Source organism: Falco punctatus (genome assembly GCF_963210335.1).
Source record: "Falco punctatus genome assembly, chromosome: 7".
In the NCBI taxonomy this organism is placed as follows: Eukaryota; Metazoa; Chordata; class Aves; order Falconiformes; family Falconidae; genus Falco; species Falco punctatus.
In genome coordinates, this window is record NC_137587.1 from 49,057,988 (window position 1) to 49,076,973 (window position 18,986).

The following is an 18,986-nucleotide window of genomic DNA, read 5'->3' on the forward strand; positions in this document are numbered from 1 at the left end:
ACCGCGGTGCACACATGGTCCCCCGAGAAGCACCAGGAGTTTCCCAGTCCTCCCAGCCTGCCCAGCAGCTGGGAAGGTGATTACCTTCATCTGCTTCTGGGCTCATTCAGCACAGCCGCAGGTATCCTGCTGTCTGCATAAACACCTAATCTGCATTTTGAGTTGTAATAAGTTACCAGCTTCATTGATAGCTCTGGGCAGCGAAGTAAAAGCACCTGTACAATTGAAGTCGCAGGACCTTGAAAAGGATGGCGATTATTCAGGTTTTCACCATGTTACGCTGCGGTAACGTGCCCTGAAGTGTCAGTTATCCTTAGTGGCTCTGTAAGCAAGGAGCGGAGACCGGGCTGAATCGCCACAGTAAAATTCACCCCACCGGTAAAACTCACACTTGACTGTGAACTATCTAGCAGTTGTTTGAAAGCAGAAACGATGAATACAAATCACAGAAATATTTCCCTGCCATTTTCACAGCAGCTAACACAGCAGTCAAAAGGGAAGCCTGATCAAGGTTTGAAAACAGCAGGGAAATTCATTTTTGTTGCAGGCCACAATGGCAAAGTAATGCCCAATTACCATTACAAAAACCTTTCTATACAAAGATAAGTGGGTCGTCCTCAGCACTACTGAAACTAAAAGCTTGCTAAGTCTTTGTAATTAGTTTAATTTGCTTTATTTTACTCTGTCTAATAGACAAAAGGAATTGGACCTGCAGTCCAGCTTGCTTAGAAAGCTCTCATAGTCCCCATGTGATCCATGGAGATATATGTGGTGCTAGTTTTCCCAAACCAGTTACTGGTATTTTGAAATGAGCCTCTGGCCATTCGTCTTGCAGTGAAGAGGATAACTCAGCATGTGTCAGGGAAGGCAAGGCAGCTCACTGCTGCGCTGGAAGCTGCGCACTGGTTTCACTGGTACCCAGCCAGCCTGCACATGGTGCAAAACAGCACCCCGCCAGCAGCACCCACTTCCCTCTTGTCAGCAGACACTATTTTAATGAGATAAAACATGGTACAAGAAAAGAGGTCTCGACTTTACCACAGTGTGCAGCAGTACAATAGCCAAGTCACCGTGAGCTTTCCAGAGCCGTCCGTGTTCCCTCTGCCACTGCTGGAAGGTGACGCTCGGCACTGCTGTACAGCAGACCCATGCATGGCCAGGGCAGCAGCCTGCTGAAAAAGAACTTTTTAAAGGCAAAGACTGCGTGGAAGAGCTCTGGCAGGGAATCACTAGGACCCATTGCTGCTGCCGTTCATGTTTGCAATTAATTTCTGATCTGAATATTTTTGGTATTACTTTTCAGCCTCTGACTTTCTACTGCTGCAGGGCTTGTTTCTCTAGTTACAATGTCAACACTGTCCTGTATCGGTAACTGATGCTCACGCTGCAGGCGACACTGTGCCACTAATCTGCTGCCGGACATCTCTGTGGTGACCAGGAGGGGACCTGGTGGGCTGGGTTGGTCAATGCCAGTTTCTTACTGGACTGGAGCTGGGTGAGACCTGCCCTCTGGGAAGCCGCTTCTCAGGGCCAGGTGAACTGGCTGCCACGCTCCTGTGCTGACTGAACACTGGGCTGGCACTGGGGGCAAAACCTCCTCTACACACGCACGCACACGCACACGCATGCACACACACAGGCACACAGGCACAGTGGTGGTGAGGAGCACAAATAATAATCTACCTGGCCTAGTCTCAGACCCATCGCAGGAGAGGGACCAGACCACCAGTAGCCCATCTCCACAAGCCCAGAGGAGCACAGAGGCACAGAAGCAGATGGGGATACAAAGTGGGAATTCAGAGGAAAGGAGACCCTGCCTGGACTCCTCTCAGGGCTGTCCCAGTGGAAACACATGCTCAAGAGTCTCTAATGAAGCCCATCAAGATGGGCTCAAGATGAGACAACAGGAGCAGCTCCCTGGACCACCTTTCAGACTGAGTGCAGTCACTGCCTGGGGTGTGGGAGATGTCATGGGATGCAGGGGAAAAGCAGATTAGGATTGCACAGGACTTCTTGTAGGAGAAGCAGGGGAAAGGATGGGTCCAGGTGGTCTGGGGAGGAACAAGCATGGGAAAATAGGGGGATAAGGAGACCAGTGGAGACAGTGACCCATAAACATGCTTCTGGTCAGTGCATTTGTCTGGTCTTGCCCTGCACCTGACCAGCACTGCCTGTCCTGTTGTCTCATCGAACTCCACCTCTAGATCTTTTCCCCTGTGAGGAGGTCTCTGTGCTATGTGCACATGTGTCGGGGGGAGCTCCAAGCACCACACACTGGGGTGGGAGCAGGGGCCAGAGGCTCATATGTCCATGGTGCAGCACCCAGGGTGAGTGTGCGTGTGCAAACACAGGTGTGGGTGCTGGTGAAGATGGAGCCAGACCAATTGTCGTCGAGTAGGTGAGGTGGTCTGGGAACCAGAGGGCATGTGTATGAGGAGGACACACCTGGATGAGTCAGTGACTGGAGTGACCAGGGGACTCCTGGCCAGCTGCAGTGGGGACCATAACATCTGGGGGTTCTCAAAGAGAGCTGCCTGCACGTGTGTGTGCAGGAGGCAGCCAGGGAGGAGGGGATTGATGGGTGACACTGGGGCAGGCTTTGTGTCTGAGCCCAGCCCTGGAGGGATTGGCACTGGAGATAGGACCTGGGGATGCGGAGCTGCCTCTCATGACATTACCTCTTCTTCCACACCACTGTGAAGGAATGTATAATTCACCCGTTTGATTTTAACTCCAAGCAGTCCTACTCTGTGTTAGAACTACCTCAGTTACAGCAACAGGAAAGAAGACTGGGAAGTCCAAATGCATTGTTGGACATTGACCCTCATTGCAACTGTAGCTGCAGTGATCATCACTGAATGTTTTTTTCATTATATTCTCTTACTATCAGTAGATGTTTTGCTAGTGGTTTCCCACATTGCAGGTTTTTTCCATACCTCTCCTATGAAATTAACTCTGGAAATCCTGAGTTCATACTTCTGCAGTTCACTTTGAAAGTACTGTTACATGTTTCTGTCCATAGATGTATCTAAGCTGGCAGCCTCCTGCTTGCCCAAAGATGTGCTTACAGCCCATCCTCTTGACTCCTTCCTTCTCCTTTTTTCTTAGAAACTGGTGTGAATGTCAAATATCCTTGGACCAGCATGTGTGCCTATAGGGTCTCCTTAAGAACAGTCTCATTTGTTGGGGATTTGCAGATAATAACAACATTTTGGAATTGTTTTCTACATACCATAACAACATAGATAGCACGCATACAATTGCAATTAGTAGCAATTGTTCAACAACACCATGTTCAAGCCCCCAATTTATTTGGCCCCATAAGCTGCTAAACCCCAGGATTTTTAAAAGTATTTCAGTGCCTGGAGATCCAAAGAAGTATTGAATGGGATTTTCAGCTCACCACAAATAGAATGAGGGAAACACAGCCCTGGAAGCAAAAATCCCACACAGGACTCAGGCTCCACCCTGGTGCACTGGAAAGACTGCTGCTATTAGGGCTGTTATCTGTACCATGTGGCACATGCACACCTACAGACAGATGTTACCACAACAGCAGCACAAGTCATGAGCAAATGAAGGGACAATTCCAGCCATGTGTTCAGTCCAAATTTATCTCCTTAAGTATCCCTACAAAATTCCTCAGGAATTAAAAACTTGTCATCAAGGAGATCAGAAAATCCTTTGCAGTCTGCATTGTAAATTGCAGTCATCAAAATGACTAGTTAAAAGAGAAATCTGATGCAGTGTCACTCTTGTCACTGCTTTGTCAGCTTGTCCATTTGAATTTATACAAGGAAGCACACAGCTGCCTCGTAAGTCAGTTGCCAGAATGTGAAAAAATACAGATGGCCAGGTTTGAAACATTCTTTTCCTTGTTTTACTTTTCCAGAGGTATGTTATAAGAAAGTTTTATTTTCTAATAGATAATGTTAATAGCAAGTATCATGTTTCGATACTTTAATTTTGCCCAAATTGGCTCTCAGTCCCTTAGAGCTGCAGTTGTCAGTGTATGTGCAACACTGTGCATGCATTTTATATGCACCAAGGAGAATTCAGGGTTGCACAAGTCCAAGAAAGAAAGCACTTTTATTTTTACTCCATTGCTAAATAAATGTTGGTTACAGTAGTGGATCTGTCACTCTCCTTCTTAAAAGCAAGAACAAAACAACATTGGAGAGGGGAAAATGATGAGAGGAAACAGAACTGTCTCACTGAGCAGAGACTTCAGTTTTCTCCAGTACATAATGTTTTATGTACTAGCTGGAGTGACACATCATGAAGAACGGGGTCTTTGTAGGAGGCTGATCTCGGTGAGCCAACAGTCAGTTGTTTGGTGTGGCATTTGACATAAGTTACCTTGATAAAATAAAAATGAGGCCATTCTTCCACTCTTGCATCCCTGCCACACAGAGGTGCCTGACATGGGCAGAGCCATCCCTGCTGCATGAGGTGGTGGTGGTGGGCGAGCAGAGTCCTCACGGCAGGGGACCTGGTAGTCTGGAGGAAGATGGGCTGCATGGGGTCCTGCAGCCTCTGACTGCACCCCCAGAAACTCCTGCCAGGGTTTTGTCAGACTTTTCAGTCCCTTTAAAAAGCTCAAATTCTGTCAGTAAAAGTTTAGCAACATGACTTCTCCCTCACCCCATAGCACAGCAGTCATTCAGAAATACAGCAATGGAGGAGCTGGGAGATGAGGCAGTGCCTGATCCTCGGGGAGCAGCCACTTGTCCCACAGTGACGCTGGCTCAGCTGCTCGCCCACCATTCAGTTTCTGCAATTGTGCCTGGGCAGACAGATCTGCAACCTATAACTAACTCAAAGGCAGCAGGTTGCTCGGCGTGTTCTCAGCCTCTGCCTTGGAGGTCCTGTCTCTGGCAGCTCCATTCCTGGGGGGTTGCTTTGAATTTCTCACCCGAGCTCCAGCCAGGGAGACTTGCCTGTCCTCTGCTCCTGGCAGCACAAGCACGGGTGCCAGCCAGTGCTCAGCTTGCTCTGAAACCTGGCCCTAAATGACCGATTCCAAGGTCTGTTTGGAAACAACTCCTGGAGACCATGAGCTGTGTGTGTACTGCTGCGGACAGCTGTGGGGCAGGGGATGCCCTTGAGCCCCCTTGCAGAACCAGCTCACTCTACTGCATGTGACCAAATCCCCCAAAAGCAAGAAGAGCCAGCGTTAGTGGCAGTGACAGCAGCCACCCCTCCAGCCAGCCATGTTCCCTTCTCCAGTGTTTTGCAGAGATTCCCAGGGAGCTCCGTTAGCCTGGAGCTGTGTGTGGATGTGTGCGTGGCTACTGGGCTGTGTGCCATATGGAGCTGGGAGCCAGGAGGGGATGGAGAGGGACTGGGGGAAGGAACAGAGAAGAGAGGACACCACTCTCAGAGCCACCTGCTATGAGGAGGCGGGTAGACAGTCTAGCTCAGCACATTCTGGAGACAAAAGTGTTTTCTGCCTCACAAACACAGCACAAACACTTCTGAAGAGTTCCCTGTGGCTTTAGTGCTGCATTATTCAGGGTGACAATAAGGCAAAAATAACAGCATGTGCTGTATAATTTGCAGATAACTTGACCAAGGATTTGCCTCACCTCTGGTAGGTTCAGAGATGTACATTGCAGTTATTCCTCAGTTTTGTTTCCCTTTTGTCCCACACCCCGGGTTCCTTGTCACAGGTCACAAGGTCTGCTCCATTGCAAAGCATACTTGCCTGCATTAATTGTGCCATGTGTTAACAGGCATTTTTGCTTTGTTACCAGCTCCCCGTTTCTGGTCCTATTTCTCCCTCAGATGCTGAGGACATCAGGGCAATTAAGAGATGACACCTTAATTTCCATGTCAGAACGTTAATTTGTTCTTTTCTAGAGACAAGGAGAAATGTATATTCTGATAGGGACATATTTTGCTCTTTTGTACACAGGTATAAATAGGAAGGACCGTACAGGGCAGTGGAAGCGCTCTGCATTGCTGATGATGAAAGGGAAGATGTGATTCAGTGTGCTGCTCCCTCAGAAGGGAGATACAGGTGACTACAATGTCAGCTCCTCCCTGCAGTGCCTGGGGTGCACTAGGCAGGAGACAAGTGCCCCAAGTGCCTCCACCTGCCCCAGCCCTTACCCACACTGCCAGACAGCATCCCCACGGAGACCATGCCTGGCTCCCCATAGGAACTGCCCTGCTCCCTCAGCTCCACGCCCTGCGTGCTTTCCGCCACACTCCCCCTTCATGCTCTGAGTAAAGGGTTCTTCAAAAATGCTAGCATTATAAATGCGGTGGGGTTATGCTTTGGGAGTGTATTAACCACACAGAACTGCAGCAAGTGCAAATTGTAACCTAAAATTCAAATCTTCTTCCAAAAGCAATAGTACAGGTATGAGTAAAAGTGGCATTTCTGAACCCAATGTACGATATTTTTTAAGTGACTGCAACACAGTCCACCAGCTCCATGCCTAGTTTGCTGTGATAATGGTTTCCCCAGATCTCCTGTCTTAGCTTTTACCGTTGTTCTGTTGCCTCCTTTGCAAGGTCCCTGGTTTACCTCATCCCCTCATGAGTCATGAGCCATTACTAAGAGTCAACAATTACACTGTTACTTGAGATTGTTGAGCAATCTACAGCACAACTGTTTCACTTGCTCCTTTTTAGTTTTTGGCAACGGACAACAACCAATATGCTACGATGGCAATTTATCCCTCTATTCCATCATGTACACATGTACATATGCGCACACTCATGGACAAGCGCACATATGCCACAGCACCAGACACCACTAGAAGTCAGAGGTGACTGATGGCAATAGGCGTGAGGAGATGAGCAAGGGATTTTGAACTAAGATTATGCAGGGTACAAAAGCAAAAAGAACAAGTTTAAAAGTATTTTGACCACATGTACTATTGCCAGGAAGAGTAAAATACATCCCACAAAGTACTTGGAGGTGGCCCAGCCTTGAGTGGCACTGTGCCAGAGACCACAAATTCTACTTAGGATTAAAAAGGAGAAAAAGTTAGTATTCTTAAGTGGAACTGCAGACCAACAACCTACCAGATGGACAGCACATCTAGATGGTAATCTACCAGATGGTTAGCTTTGATTTAACAGTGTTAAAATCTAAGAAGCATTTTAAATGTAAGCAGTTAGAATAATTGTTCTTGAAGCTCGTCAAAGGAGAGGAAAACCAGGCAAGGTTTTTGTAGATGGTGCATCAAAATTAAGTAGGAGTACATTAACTCACCTCTAGGACAACATGCATTCAAGCATTTCAAACTGCCTTGTACAAACAAGTGTAGTTTGTAGAAACGGGACAGTAAGGATCTCTAAAGTAGTGGGAGATGGCAGCAACAAAGCTGAGGCAGTGATGTGTTAACTTGTCGCATCCATGCGTGTCACCACTGTGAGGCAGTCACAGAAAAGGCTAACTCAGTCCTGGGATATATTCAGAGTGGTATTAGCATACAGTAATAGAGTAGAGTACTACGGAACGGAACAGAACAGAACAGAACAGAATAGAATAGAACAGGAGTATTTCAGCAGGAGGGGACCTACAACCATCATTAGTCCCACTCCCTGACCACTTCAGGGCTGACCAAAAGTTAGAGCTTGTTACTAAGGGCATTTTCCAAATGCCTCTTCAACATTGACAGGATTGGGACATCGGCCACCTATCCGAGGAGCCTGTTCCAGGGTTTGACCACTCTCTTGGTAAAGAAATGCTTCCTGATGCCCAGTCTGCCCTCCTCTGGCACAGCTTTGAGCCATTCCCAGGTGTCCTGTCCCTGGATCCCAGGGAGAAGAGCTCAGCGCTTCCCTCTCCATGTCCCCTCCTCAGGCAGCTGCAGAGAGCAATGAGAGCAATGGGGTCGCCCCTCAGCCTCCTTTTCTGCAAACCAGACAAACCCAGAGTGCCTAGCCCCTGCTCAGAGGACATGCCTTCCAGCCCTGCCACCAGCTGTGTTCCCCTCCTCTGGATACATTCGAGTACCTGAACATCCTTCTTAAATGGTGGGGCCCAATTTATGGGATCGCATTCCCGCACCGTGTTCACCCTCAGTATGGGAATGCAATTAGCACAGCTATAGCTAATTATTTCAGGATGTGCTATTTCAGCATTCATTTACCTTGTTCATTCCCCTTTGCAGAGAGGAAAGCATGGTCTTAAAATGCACTGGTTACGAGTTCATTTTCAAGCATAACTCAAAATGTGTTTTAGCTTAGAGGTCCCATGTAATTTGAAATCCTTGCTCCTTAAAGACCGTCCTTTTTCCCCAAAGCCCTGTGGACAAGGGGCACTCCTGGCAAGGAAATTTGTCTCTAGCCTTGCTCTGCTTGCCGATCTATCAGATCCTCATTTGGACACATGGAATGGCCTCCCTCGTCACGCTCGGCTTACAACAAAATGTTGAAATTCTTTAACTGAATAAACATAATCTGGCAGCTTTCTGCACTCATTGCACCAGTTTTGCAAACTAATTACCATGTGTGTGCTAGAAGATTGTTTTCCATAGTTTGGGTTTTTTTGCTGTCTTTTTGTTTGTTTTCTTTTTAAGTTCCTTTGTACCTGAATAGCATCATCAGCAACACTGACATTCTCAGGAGGTTTCAGGTGGGCATATAAAAAGAAAAATCTTCAGTCCTTCTTTGCAACTGTCTTACAGGAATGGAGGGACTCTCAAAGACAGGCAGTTACCTTCTAGTGTCGAATGGCCGCCTGGCCAGCCACCTCCTTACCCATACCAACATGATCAGCAATAACCTTCCTCTTCACTGAATGCCTGCAGAATTCTTTAAAAACTCAGAAACCTTTTTTTCTGGGGAGTAAAGCACATCCCCAGAGACAGCAGTGCCACAAACTGCATGACACAGACCCATCAGTGTTTTGTCTCTTGTAGTTTCTCAGTGTCTGGGCTGATTTGGCACTTTCTCCAATGAAACTTCCAAACTGGAGGCTCAGTTAATGTCAGCTGTGCTTATTGTCTTTCCTTGGAGGCAGGCCCCCATTCTGGAAGTGACTAGACTGATACCACCAGCTCCGTGTTCAGAGCCCACCCACACAGTGCATTCCTTGTGCAGCACTGGAGGGCTGGATCTGCTGATTGTGACTGTGTGGAGCTGGACTCCAGCAGGCAATGGAAAGGAGAAAGCCTCCTTAACCTTTAATGCATCTTTCAGGCTCCACCCTTCATGTTTTGATGTCATCAAATGTACAAAACTGTGAAGCTCATGGTCAGTTATTTTGAATTTACACTGCAGAAGACCTTTATTCAAGACATGTAGGCTTGCTGCCGTCTCCAAAAGATGCATTCATTGTCCACATATTATGGATTTTATGGTATCCATGAACCAGAAAAAGCTGTATCTCATGGTACATTTCTACAGCCCCCATACTCCACACTGGCAGAAGCTCTGACATAAGAGGGATCCCTTGCATCAATAAACCATGCACGAAGAACTGCAGTGTAGGAGTAGGTAACACTATGCCATGTGAAGCAACATGAGTTTCTGCTACAGTTTGGAAACACTGAAGTAGGCAAGTGTTCCTGGAGGCATGAGCAGATCATAGGGGGACCATGAGCTATGAATATGATACAGACAAATGCATTCTTGTGTGTTGGGCAAAATATTTCCACAGGACAGGCAAGTGTTGTAAAAATCCCTGGTGAGAACTCACCTGTACCTTATGGACATTTCTCATTACTCAGGTCCAAGAAAGATAAATTCCATCTAGGATGAAAGTAAGTAAAGACTAAGCAGTTGATTAGGAGTTTGGAGAGCCTATGGAAGAAGAAGACTAGAAGGGGAAAGACCAAGGGAATGCATTCTTGGTGCCTGAGGAGCACCACAAAACTCACTGTCCTCATCCCCTGCAGGGCCAGTGGCAGCAGCCATATGAAATGGGATGCACCAGTCCTAGCACCTTTCCTCAGTGCTTTGGAGCACCCACTGGTGTCCTGCCAGGCATGAAAAGGATTCTCTCCCCCAAGGTCAATCAGACCAGGGGCATTTGCCCAGTCTTGGAACGCCTTGAGATGGCTCCAGGTAGATGGAGGAAAGGGGACCATCAGTGCTAGCGTCTCCTGGTAGGCACGAGCAGCTTGTGGAACAAGGAGGCAGGTCTTGCTCATATGCTCAAGGAATGTGATCACCAGGTCTGGGGTCAGAACAGAGTTTTGCTCTGGGGCAGGTGGACACTGGTCCCCAGGGGTTTTTGCCTTCCTCTGCAGTGCTGAGTACAGCCACTTGTCAAGGTGGCTCTGGTCTGTTTTGGCTAGTTTATTGCTTGCTTCTCTTGCACCATGAGGATGCCACTCATGCCCTCCTTCTTGGGTGAGGAAGGAGGTTGGTTTTTTTTTCCCCTTAGGCTGGACTGTCACTAGTCCCAGTGGCTTTTTGCTTTCCCCTGCAGCACTGAGCATGGCTGCTTGTCACAGCTTCTCTGGGCCATTCTGGCTAGGTTCTCACCTGCTGTTCTTGCACCATGAAGGCACCACTCGTGCCCTGGCTCTCTGGCTCTCTTTTCCATTGCAAGTTTGTAATGGGAGCAAGCTTTTCTCTTCCTTTGGCTCCATTTCCCTAGGTGTTCTTGCTTGTGCAACACAGCCTGTGCTTGAAAAGGCTCCAGGCTTGCCACACCATCAGGAGCTGCCACTTGTCAGCTGTCCCTACATGCAATACAAGCGTAGTGGAGGCATGAGAGCCCTTTTCATGCATCGCTGACCAAGAAGCACAGCAAAGCAGCTTTTTGAAGGCAAAAAGTATGATTGTCATTGATATGTGTAATACTCTTGAAAATACCACATGGTGCCACAGACTTCCTCTTCTTTTGTGTGTGATCTGTCCTGGTCCTCATTCTTCACATTCTCACTCTTCAGAAAACAGGGTCTGCTTGGCCTGTATTCCTGCTGCTGCTTTCTGTAGTGCTGTGATTTTCCTTTGCCAGACCTTAAGTGATGTGTTTTCAACCTAAGCTGAAGAATGCATCAGCCTGCTCCGGGCTACACATGCACATTACGTTAACGCCTGTGAGAATTGGCTCTGAAACAGATTCAGAAAAATCAAATAAAATCCAGTTTCCACTTGTAGCCTTTCTGATATGTGCTCTTGAAAGTGTTTTTGGAGCTGAAAAAGCCCTGGCATTGCAGGCAAGTAACAGTCTCACTGTTAATCGATTCATCAATTGTACAAAAAATTATAGAACGGAATAGAATAGAATAGAATAGAATAGAATACCACTTATGTTATGCCTAGGGTTCTGCATTACAAGCTATGACCTAGGCTGGAGGGGTCCATCTAGAAGAGCAGGTCTCTGCAGTGCAGGTCCCAGGCCCATCTGAGAGAGAGGGGCAGAGAATGTCACACCTGTGACATGGCTCAGGCAGGGACTGGAAGCCCCAGGCTGAAATGAGACAACATGTCCCCTGGGTCCTTGGCAGGGACAGTAAGGAGGGGTCCCAGGGGATGCTAGTGCCAGCCATTGAGGTCTGTGATCACCCCCAGGACCCTGAGAAAAGTAGATTTGCGTTGTTCAGATGCTCTCCTTTAGATATTTATGGTTGGTCAATTTGGGTCAGGTGGACCTTCACTCTGATGGAGCACTGTTGTTTTCAGGATCTACTGTTTTATTATGTTTTTCAAAGGGAAATGGCTCTGGCATTTACAAAAATGTTCACAAGGAAAAAAAAAATCCCAGGGGAAATGAACAGGTATTGCTCACATCAAAAAGATTCGCAACCATTTAGTTCAGGAACATTTCATGCTTCAGATTGAGGGCTTGATCTTCAAGCCTCACTAGTGTCTGAGGTGTAGATTTTTGCCATTCTGTGGAAACCCAACTAAACTGGATGAACACAGAAGACTTTCAAAACCTGCACGTCATATATGATTTTTGCAAATATGTTCAGATGATCAAATTACCTTGACAAAATCCACAGCTCTCACCCCCACCAGAGGATACATGCTTCTTTTCCACAACATGACAGAGCTGATGCCTAGACTGGGACATGATTACCCATGAAATCCTTTCCCTGAGTGCAGGACTGGGAAGACATGTCATCAAAGACTTCCTCAGCATGTACTGTTGGGGAAAGAGGGAGGTGGGAAGAAGGGCAGGACAGGATAGGACAGGACAGAACAGGATAGTATAGTTCAGTTGGAAGGAACCTACAACAATCATCCAGTCCCACTCCCTGACCACTTCAGAGCTGATGAAAAGTTAAAGCATGTTATTAAGGTCATTGCCCAAATGCTTCTTCAACACTGAAACTGCCATTTGAAATTGAGATGTTTAAAAACTCTTGTAGGTCTCACTAGGAAAACTTAGGTTGGATGTGCTCAGCTGGAAGCAGTTCGGGGGGGTGGGGGTAAGTCTGTGATGACCTCAGGAACTCAGTACCTGTTTTGCAAGAGAAATTCAGAAGAACTTGACTTGTCTAAGCTGGAAAAATGAGGACAACAAGGCGACGACTGCTGTATCTGAACATAGTAGAAGGACTAGAGAGTACAAGTAACAATCATATCCATAATATGAGCACAAGAACAAGTGGTTGTCAGCTGCTGAGGAAACCCTTCCTAGGCTGGTCACCCTGCACACAGGTCCCCAGGGCTGTGTTTGAAACAGACTTTTTGAAATCTTTTCAGACCTTGTTGAAACCTTTCTGTTTGGCATAGCAGTAATAACAACATGCAAATACGCAAACCTTGAGGAAGTGTGCAGATGCTTACATAATGAGCATGAAGGCAGGCTTATCAGCAAACAAGATTTAAAAAAAAAAAAAAAAAAGCTATTCAATGGAGGAGAAGAGGGGAAACTGAGACACAAAAAAAAACCCCAAACCCAAACTATTCCCTATTTCTGCCTTTGGGCTTCTGTGGACTGGTAGGCTTTCCCTGGGGCCTCTGCTCCGGCACAGGACAGCACCCTGGAGCAAAGTGTCCACCTCCACCCACATCTGCAAACAGCAGTGGGGAAAGAAGACCCACAGCCATGGAGAGCAGAGCCTGCCAGGACCTCTCCAGGGCTACGGATCAGGTCACAGCCCAGCTTGCTAAAGAAAAGTTAGTATTTAAAAGATTATCAACATTCACTGATAGACTGAGCAGGCTCAAAGCTTGCATAAGCAGTAAGATGAAAAGCAGCAGGAAAAAGTAAATTAATAGAAACCCCATGGGTAGCAGAGTTGATTCTATGACCAAGCACAGGGTAAGAACAGATTGACAGTTCTCTAAGACTAATTATTAACAAAAAGAAAGAGCTGCCATGTGGTAAGGAGCTTTCCTGAAATCCTTCCAAATGGAAAAGCAAGATATTGGAGAACAGTGAAAGCTTTGATGCTAATGAATGTGGCTTTTTATAAAAAGAAATATTAAAAAATAGACTATGAGTCTCATTTATGGCCAGAGAACAGTGGAGAAATGTTACAAACAGTTCAGAAGACTTCTATTGTGTGAATTTGGTCAAAATATAGACTGGTTTAGTGGAAAAAAATGTTCTTCTGCTTTATGGTGCTTTACCAGGGTGGATTTGAGACAGCCTAGAGATGCATAAACAAAAGCACCAGCTGACTGTGCAGGGGATGGCATGGCTTCACATGCAGCAGGGTGTGATCACACAAGTATGCCTGAAGACCCTGGCACAGCAGCCCTGAGCATGGGCAGGGAGAGGGGAGTAGCACGCAGGGTCCATGTGGGCTGGAGTATCCTCACTGGTGGGCATCTCTCCAGCTGCTGCTGGGCACAGGGCATGGGCACAGGTGGGCACCGCCAACCAGCCCAGCAGTGCTTGCACTGTCATACGGCAGAAGTTGGGCACAGGCATGAATTAAATGTCATCAGCTATCTGAGCTCCCAGAGTGCCTTTGTGGAGGGACTGCCAGCAGGCACGAACAAGCCGGTCCTGTGTTCTCTGGGTAATGACAAAATGCACAGTGTTCTGGTTTCAGCTGGGGTAGAGTTAATTTTCTTCTTAGTAGCTAGTGCAGTGCTGTGGTTTGGATATACTGTGAGAATAATGTTGGTAACACACTGATGTCTTAGTTCTTGTAAGTTATGCTTACTCTAAATCAAGGACTTTTCAGTTTCCTGTGCTCTGCCCGTGAGGAGACGCACAAGAAGTCGGGAGGGAGCAGAGCCAGGACAGCTGACCCAAACTAACCAAAGGGGTATCCCATACCATATGTTGTCATGCTGGATATGTAAGCTGGGGGAAGCAGAAGGAAGGGGGGATGCTGGGAATGATAGAGCTTGTCTTCCCAAGCCCCCGTCACCGTGATGGAGCCCGGCTGCCCTGGGGATGGCTGAGCACCTGCCTGCCCTGGGCAGCGGTGGGTGAACTCCTGGGTTTGCTTTGCTGCTGTGCGCGGCTTCTGCTTTGCCTCTTAAAGTGTCTTTGTCTCAGCCTGGGAGTTTTCTCACTTTTCCGATCCTCTCCCCCATCCCACTGTGGGGGGAGTGTGCGAACAGCTGTGTGCGACTTGGTGGCCAGATGGTGTTAAACCACAGTAGTCAGGAAGTGAGGGAGCGTCTGTGGGGTACTTAGTTGCCAGCTGGGGTTGCACCACAAGAACAGGAGATGCATAAGGCACAGGGCATCTCTGTAAGGGCCTCTGACCTGAAGGGTCAGAATACCTTCAAATGGGAGAGCAACTGGGGGCCCTCAGTGTGTAACACAGGGACCTTGTTGGACTGCCAGATTCTGATCTTTCTCTGCTGCAAAAGAAGTTAATCTCTTCCTTTGAGGCAAATAAGGGATCACCTTGATATTATGACTAGATAAATACTTTTGCAAGAATGGGGGGCAGGGGTACGACGAACAACAATAGATCAAAAGATTAAAAAATATGAATTAAATTATTTGATGAGATGTATTAGGGTGTGATGATGAGTAATAACCACTAGAAGTAATAGACCTACTTCACCTAGCCAAGCAAAAGAAAGATGTGCTTGAGCCTGATTGGTAAAAAGTTCAGAATGACAGACGCCTCTTTCAAAAGGTGCCCAATGAAGGGTTTCTGCTTGGTTCGCTGAGTTTATAATAGCAGGAATCCAAAAAGCCTCTTCTTTTCTAATTCCTTAGTATGCTGTCTGTGAGGTTTGGGTTTGCTATTTACATCTCCAAACAAATTACAGAGTGATTTCCCTAGACAGCTAATATCCAGTTCATTAAAATTTAATGCTCTGTCACAGGGTCCAATGAAGCATGAAACAAGAATGGTGCATCTGTCTGTAGCGACACCTTACCCTTCCAAATCACTCCATGTGTCGGGACAAAAATCACCCCTACCAGTCGTGTCCATCCCTACCATTCCCAGTGTCACGTCGTTCACATTGCCACATTGTACACAGCTTCAGAAAGCAGCACCTGGAAAGGCTGAAACCCCCTGTGAAACCCCTACGCCTCGAATTCGGGATGTGCATGTGTGGGCCTGAACCTGCAGCAGAAATGTAGACCCATCCACGCGCATTTACGCTAGGATGTGCAGCCCCAGCAGCCAGACACTGGCTTTTGACAAGCAGCAGCAGAATGAGCTGGGAAATGGTTTGGTTACTCAGATCCTGATTCAGGGACCAAAGTCAGCTTCCCACATTAAAATCAGAAAAACTGGGAAAATATTCAGCAGCTGGAGCCTGTATTCAGCCGCACTGTTTGCAGGGAGTGCTCAGTGAAGTGGCACTGTTTTTTCAGGGGACATGGGAGAGGGCAGCATGACCAGATTTCCCAGCACCAAAACCACCCTCTCAGCGCTGCCCTGGCCACACATCAGCTTACTGTCCCCTGGGCCCGGAGGACAGCTGCGGCGTAAATGGGCCTGCCACGGAGCTGACAGTAATAGCAGCAGACATGTCCACCATGTTATTAGACAAGCACAACTGAGAGGCCAGCAGCTGCAGGGCAGGAATGGAGCTGGACAGCATATTTCAGGAAGCATTTTTCTGGCTTATTCAGTTGCAAAAAAACTCCCCTTCTGTTAGTGGGTAAATACCAGATCAATTGAAAAATTGATTTTCCTGCTGTAAATTAAGATAGAAATGAAATACATAAAAATTACATCATATATACACTTAAGATATATTTTTAATTAAATATGTAATTTTAAACTAGAAATCAATGTTTTTCTATATATTTGAACTTAAGTGCCTTTGTAGCACTTTATCTGCATTTACAATAAATGAAGTCATGACCTATATTACAAATGAAACTTGGATAGAAATTGTTTGTTCCAATGGATTCTAAACAACCAGTAGGGAAGTAAAGGGAGGAAGGTAGGCTAGGGTTTGGGTTTTTCTGACATATGACAATAGTCTGGATAATCCTCCTGTGGTTTGAAGTGGTACAATTCAAAACTTCCTCTACCTGGAATCTTTTCAAAGCTGCCATGAAGTAGATGTGTGGTGCTCCTGAAGGCCAAGCGACATGGAGCACTGGTGGCATGGGGCAGGAGACAGGATGCACCATGCTGCTTGAGAAGGGCAAGCAGCATCCTTCAGCTCTGCCAAAGCAAAGGTGCCTCCAGCTGCAGTGGGAGCTTGTGCCACTGAGGACCAGGAGCCTGGCCCAGGGCAGAGGGACCCTGGCATCGCTGCCCCTGGAGTGTTCCCAGGGAAGGGGCACCAGGTGCCACAGACTTCTGCCTGGAGGGTTTGTGGTGCTCCCCTTAAGTAGCTCTTCTCAGCAGGCAGGATGGGTGCTGCACACACAGGCATGCACATGCATGCACACACACACACACGTGCACTTGCACACATGTGCACAGAGATGCTGCTCAAGCCAGAAAGGCACCCCCCAGTCCTGTGCTAACCCTACTCACCCTTGCGTCCCCTCCTGCCTTTCCCCTCCTTATTTCCTGCAGACACCCCAGCCCCTCTTCAGCCCTGCCCTGTCCATCCCATCACAGGGCCACATGGCCCACAGCAAGTTTACACAGCCCCACAGCCCCCTCCAGCACCCCATAATGAGTTTGTGCTCTCCCCCGAGTCCCAGGACCCCCTTGTTCCCCTTCCTATCCTTCCCACGTTTCCCCCATAGTCCATCTATTGGTCACCCTGAGCTCTGGCCACCACTGTCCCCTGCTCTGAGGGTTGCGTATCTGACTGTAATACCAGGCTCTGTAGGCTCCTCTGCTTTTAGCTGGATGGCTGTTAACCAGACGTCCTCATAAACCAGATGTCCCTCGTTCAGGTCCCTACAGACCCTTACAGGCCAGGCAGCCTTGCAAAGAGCTTCCATCCCTTGGCCCCAGCAGGCAGCCCTGGCTCCTGAGGGGAACCACCCTCCGCACCAGACCTGGGACCCCCCACGCCAGGGACCCCCTCCACCCGGGAGCATGTTGGAGAGTGGCCAGCAGGTGGGGGGAGGGGAACCACCCCCTCTGCTCTGCTCCAGTGAGGTGCATCTGCAGTGCTGTGTCCAGTGCTGGGCTCCTCGGTTCAAGAAAGGGAACTGCTGGAGAGGGGCCAGCAGAGGCTACGAGGATGATGAGGGGACGGGAGCATCTCCCTGATGAGGACAGGCTGAGGGGTCTGGGGCTGTTCAGCCTGGAGAAGGCTGAGAGGGATCTTATCAATGCCTACAAATACCTTAAGGGCGGGTGCCAAGAGGACGGGGCCAGGCTCTTTTCAGCGGTGCCCAGCGACAGGACAAGGGGCAACGGGCACACGCTGCAACACGGGGAGTTCCACCTGAACGTGAGGAGAAACGTCTTTACCGTGAGGGTGCCGGAGCGCTGGGACGGGCTGCCCAGAGAGGCGGTGGGGTCTCCTGCTCTGGAGACATCCAAACCCACCTGGACGTGGCTCTGCAGCCCGCTCTGGGAGACCCTGCTTGAGCAGGGGATGGGCTGGGTGTTCTCCAGAGGCCCTTTCTGTGGGAGAGGAGGATAGAGAATGTCTGAAGAGAGATGTATGAGAGGAGGATGGAGAATGTCTGATCTGGCAGGAGATGAGAGAACAGCTGCGTATTGTGAAGGAAAGTAAGAAAGATAAACATGACTGTCTAGTAGTCAAAAGGTGTCTGTATGCCTCTAGTGATATATAGCTATGTAGCTGCATGACTGATTTCTGCCCTGAACCTGATGGTACATACAGCTGGAATTTGCATCCAGGCTCAGAGATATAAATATGAATTTCTCTGTACAATAAAGTGTCTCTGGTTACTCCACAACCTGAGTCCATGCCTTCATATGCCACAAATGGCACCCGACTTGAGGCTGTAGAGCCCAAACCAGTGACATAGCCTGACTGAACCAGGATCCACAGAAATTTTGTGCACCGGTCACCTACAAAAAAAGGTGAGCAGTCCGGAACGATGGGAGGGAAGTTATCCTGAGACCAATAGCGCAGCCTGGCTGTATTGCAACGGCTGCTTGCAGCTCAGCAACGAGCTGTGGTGGGTCCACAGCTGGTGACTCTGCTAGAATGGATCCCTCACAAAGTGCCAGACTTTCCACCTGATGGCACTTTGCAAATCCCTGCCTGGCAAGCAGTTGGCAGACGATTGTATGGTGCTGCTGCAGAGGGGGACTCCACAGCGGGAATGCATTTAGAACCTTGGTGGCAAATTCTGGCTACTCATTGCCAAGTGTCAACTAATTCTACTAACGGTGCTAAACCAGGGGAGGCTGTAAATTCCACTGACAGTGCGACTCTTCTCAACACATCGTCAATGATGGTGACTCTGTCCACACCTCCTCTGCCCCCAAAGTTCCTGTCGCTGGTTGCAGCGACCCTTCACAGCACAGGACCAAGTGTGGCAAAAGGACAACTCAGACAATGATTTTCATTGACACTGAGAAACCTTTTGATCCAGGTCCTATAGATCCAGAAAAGGAACCAGACCTTTTCCCTTCCCTGCCCACTGCCACCACCACCACCACCACCCCCCCTGCCCCCGCCCCACCCCAATGACTTGATTGTGTTTTCAGGGAGGGTGAAAGGGTGTCCGGGGGATCAGTGGCAGGGATGCAAGCAGGAAGCGCTTAAGCGAGGGGATTTGGGAGTCATGA

General features: G+C 48.2%; 1 long non-coding RNA gene across 1 annotated transcript in view; it reads left to right on the forward strand.

The window, feature by feature from the left end:
- LOC308067645 overlaps positions 1-18,986 on the forward strand; it is a 415,830-nt gene that overhangs the window by 368,854 nt on the left and 27,990 nt on the right. The window lies entirely within an intron of this gene.